The sequence below is a fragment of the Aquarana catesbeiana genome, linkage group LG11, assembly GCF_042186555.1.
Source record: "Aquarana catesbeiana isolate 2022-GZ linkage group LG11, ASM4218655v1, whole genome shotgun sequence".
NCBI classification, from domain to species: domain Eukaryota; kingdom Metazoa; phylum Chordata; class Amphibia; order Anura; family Ranidae; genus Aquarana; species Aquarana catesbeiana.
Window position 1 is genome coordinate 213517176 of NC_133334.1, and position 4969 is coordinate 213522144.

Sequence of the window (4969 nt, forward strand, 5' to 3'; positions counted from 1 at the left end):
AGAAGTACGGTGGGAGAAAGAGTTCAGCTTAGACTGGAGAACACAACTTAAAGACACAGAGCAACGATAAATCAAGTTATGATCATAGATAAATGATAATAACCACATAGTGTAACACAACAGTGGTGCAGTGGCAGAAAACACTCCAGTCCAGGTGCAGAGTAAAAGGAATATATTGTAAATGAAAATCGGCAATACATAACAAGCCCAATGGGAAGGTAACCCGACCTGGAGCAATCACAGGATGTAACAGTGATGTGTCAGTAGCAGAAGGACACAGGTGTACCAACAGCATCTATCTTGAGGAGCGGAATGCAGCCTGGCGGGTCAGTACCCAAGTGGGGAGGCTTCCAGGTGGAATAGCATGTCCCTGCACCATTCCTACTCTTCTGGACAGTGCTAAGCACTGTGCCTGACAGACAAAGGATCTGTCCCTACTCTACCCACATGTGAAATATGCACCAAGCCCAGGAGCCAGGGGCTTAAAGAGTTCCACCCATAATTTAATCTTTAGGTCAATCAGTACATTCCTGCAAGTTGAACAACATTTAGCAATTTTTTTATTTTCTTTTTTTGCTTACTGTTTGTGGCTTGTTGCTAGGGTGTCTCCTGTATTCTGCCTCCTTCGGGGCCACGCCGATGTATGTTATTTCCTGCAGTGCCTCTGCTCCTGGGAAATGTGTGTCATCATTCCCAGGAGTCAATGGGCATCGCCGCAGGATTGTATTGCCATAACAACAGGGCGGGCACTTCCTCCGTCTCTGTCCGTTGTGATGGTAACAAGATACTATTTCAGCGCTACACCCTGTGTAGCATGCGCAAGTGTGAGATTGGGACGTGCATACTGGGTAGCCAGTAGCACCTTATCCTGGAACAGAGTCCTAGTGGGCTTCACATTCCCACAATCAAGATGGAGGAGCTCAGGAAGCAGAAAACAAAGGTAAGTAAATTAAAAAAGGATGTACTCGAATGGCAACTTTATTACTAACATGCTTTTGAGTATTTAATTCATAGTAGCAGAACGGGTGCCAAAAAAATTTAATTTGGGTGGAACTCCACTTTAAAGCGGAGTTCCACCCAAAAGTAGAACTTCTGCTGATTTGTCTCCTCCCCCCCTCAGGTGCCACATTTGGATATCTGTCATTGACAGGTATCCTGTTCCCACTTCCGGGAGTCCAGCCTGCGGCCAGTGACATCACCACTCAGCTTCCTCCTCTTCCCCCTGCTGACAAACCAGTAGGAGAGAGGAGCAGAACCTCTCGCATGAGCAGTAGGGTTCCCGACATGAGGCTACACTGTCGAGTTCCCTTACTCGCAATGGCGGCGTCATGCACCTGACAGCTGATGGAAACATCTGCTGCCGTGCCGACATCGCTGGACTCCAGGACAGGTAAGTGTCCTATTATTAAAAGCCAGCAGCTACAGTATGTGTAGCTGCTGGCTTTTAATTTTTGCAGCGGTGGGCGGAACACGGCTTTAAGTAGACTCTGCCTGACTCAAGATGGCCACCAAAGTCACATGGGGAACCGGCATCCAATTGGATAGCTAACCCCTGTGACTCAGGAAATCATGCTAGGTCAACTAGGTTCCTCTCCCTCTTCAAGGCTGCTGCGGTTGAGTGCCACCTGCAATAAAGAAAATAGACTGCATTTGCCTACAACTGCATTCGTTTTTTTCAGTTTTTGTTTCCTTAATTTTTACTTGGTAACTCTGCCAGTAACACGCTTTCTGTCCTAGGGTGATAACAGGAAAAGACTACAGAAACCTCCCCTCATCTCAATAATATGGATGGGAGGGGCTTTATAGTTTTCAGAGATACACGCAAATGCAAGCATTGGCACGCATATGTACAGTACACAGTGATTGCACCCCACATGCATGCTTCCATACTTTTTGAGATGGGAACGAGGGACACTTATTAGCAAAAATATGTAGGCATAGGCATAGGCACACCCCTGCCACGCCCCCTTAAAGGAGAATTATACCAAAAAAAAAAAAAAAAAAAGATTTGTTAAATCCACAAATGTTTTTTTTTTACCACTACTATTCCTTTATACTGGCATTTGGAATTCACAAATGCAGTAATTTAGATTTAGCACTGCGAATCATGTTTTGAAAGATAAACAGTGCATTTTGTGTAAAAATACAATACAGTATCTCACAAAAGTGAGTACACCCCTCACATTTTTGTAAATATTTTATTATACCTTTTCATGTGACAACACTGAAGAAATGACACTTTGCTACAATGTAAAGTAGTGAGTGTACAGCTTGTATAACAGTGTAAATTTGCTGTCCCCTCAAAATAACTCAACACACAGCCATTAATGTCTAAACCTCTGGCAACAAAAGTGAGTACACCCCTAAGTAAAAATGTCCAAATTGGGCCAAAAGTGTCAATATTTTGTGTGGCCAACATTATTTTCCAGCACTGCCTGGGGTTACAGTGGCAGCACTCATAAAGCCTTGATGAGCGAGTTAGGGTTGGAGGAACTTGACTGGCCTGCACTGAACCCTGACCTCAACCCAACAGAACAACTTTTGGATAAATTAGAGCGGAAACTGGGAGCCAGGCCTTACCATCCACATCAGTTCCTGACTTCACAAATGCACCGCAGGAAGAATGGTCAAACATTCCTATAGACACACTCCTAAACTTGTGGACAGCCTTCCCAGAAGAGTTGAAGCTGTTATAGCTGCAAAGGGTGGGCCAACTCAATATTGAACCCTACTGACTAGGACTGGGATGCCATTAAAATTCATGTAAAGGCAGGCGTCCCAATACTTTTGGTGATATAGTGTACATAGATCAGACTAAAATGAGGAGGAAAGAGGGACAGTCCCTCAGAATCAGGGAAAGTTGGGAGCTATGCACATGTGAAGTATCACTGCAAACATCAGTATGAGAGCAATACTTCCAGGGCCATAATTCCCGATTTTCCCTAAACTGATAACCTGTAAAGGCTTTTTGAGTGTCATCTAGGGGCAATTTTAGGTACTGTAGTTTGTCGCCATTTCACAAGTGTGTACAGTTTTAATTCTTAGCATGCTTGGTATCAGGGTTGCCAACCTCCTGCAGCATTTTTTACTGACAAAACATGGTAAATTTACTGGTGGAGCACATTTTTTACTGGCAACCTGAGAAATTACAGAACTCCTACTGAAAACTAACAGAGTGAATATTTGAACAGTATAAACATGATATGGAAACACTGACAATACCTAGAACAAAGTAATTTGCTTACACTTAAAAAGTCAACACAGCATGAAATTATCACCCCCTGATATTTACTGGCAGTTGTAAAAAAATCACTGATTTTTACAAACTGTCAGTAAATTTACTGGCGGTTGGCAACCCTGCTTGGTATCTATTTACTTGATTCAACATCTTTAATATTTTACCCCCCAAAAAATGGGTATCATATTGTATTTGGGTGCACTAATATTAATATATTTTTTCCCAAAAATATGCGCAAAATCATTCAACATTAAAAAAAAAAAATTGTAACAGCCATCATTTTAATCTTCAGGGTCTCTCCTTTCAGAAAAATTAGAAATGTAAATGTAGAATTGTCCTGCACAGCAAGTGGTTAAATACAGTAAATATATAGTTGTGCTATTATGTCCTGTACAAATAGGAGCCGCACAGCGGAGAAGGAGGTGTGCAAACGCTGAATTCTGCTTTGAAAATCCAGTTTATAAAAGAATCCAATATGCGCCACTCAAAACACATTGGTCAGGGCCGTTTTTAAGGCAGGGCAAAAGGGGCAGCTGCCCTGGGCCCTGTCATTGTTGTGGGGCCCAAAGCAGCTGCCTCATACTTGCCAACTATCCTGGTTTAAATTCCCTCGTGCCTTGAGGTTTTAGTCCCGTGCTGTGTCCCGATATCTCAGTGTGAAGTGCTGCTACTAATGCTGCCCAGCTCTGCCCTATTGTTGTGTACAGATGACTCACCTGTAGACCCTGTGCTTACATGTAAACTATCAGCATTCATATGTAAATGGTGGCATTCATATGTAAATGGCGGCATTCATATGTATAGACGTCGGCATTGATATGTATATCATGCCCCCCTGAGGTCATATCCACAGTAATCTCTAGCAGCCAATCAACAAGCAGAAATCATGTGCTGTAACCTCTAGCAACCAGTCAGTGAGTGGTAATTATACACTGTAACCTCTGGCAACCAATCACAATAGCTGCCTGATCTGATTCAGTAAACTGATTTTGAGTCTAGCTGCTATTTATTGTATGTCTCAGAGCAGGTAGAGAGCGAAACTGCATGGGGGGGGCCCCAAGAAAAGTTCTGCCCAGGGTCCAATCAATATTAAAGACGGCCCTGACATTGGTGTGTCTGTGGAGGAAATATCATGCTATAATAATGTCATGTTTGCATTGTGCTGAGCCCCTAATCAGCTCCTTATAGACTGACCTTTTTTTTGTGTTAAAAAAAAACTGTGTTGAATCCTGAATAGTGTACATTCCGTTCTGTCTGAAATGTACATACACAGTGCTAACATGTGAGGAACAAGCTTCCCCTTCATGAAATAAAAAAAAGCTGAAGGGAAAATATTAAATGTGAGCCTCCAGCAAAATAAAGTCTCTTCCCCTTTTTAGGAATACAATAACATAACTACGGGTTTGGTGAATTAAGGGGAAAAAAAATCAGAGCCTCCCCGTCGGGGAATCGAACCCCGGTCTCCCGCGTGACAGGCGGGGATACTTACCACTATACTAACGAGGAATACCATGCACAAAAGATTCACATCTTGTACCATATGACTAGCATTGTGGAAATGTGATAAATGAACATATTACAATTAGTAAATAATTAGCTTCCTATAAAAAGGAATAAAGGCTACATTTACAGTAATAATAAAACTATATATCTATATCCTTTATTCCTTTTCGGTAGGAAGTTGGATGGGTCAGGAAAGTTTCGCAGCAAGAAAAAGCTGGTTAACAGTGG

General features: G+C 42.5%; 1 non-coding gene across 1 annotated transcript; it reads right to left on the reverse strand.

Annotated features, from left to right (window-relative positions):
- Window positions 1–4672: 4672 nt before the first annotated feature.
- TRNAD-GUC (transfer RNA aspartic acid (anticodon GUC)) lies at window positions 4673–4744 on the reverse strand. The gene has a single exon. It is a non-coding gene; the product is annotated as a tRNA-Asp (tRNA).
- Between the last annotated feature and the right edge of the window lie 225 nt (window positions 4745–4969).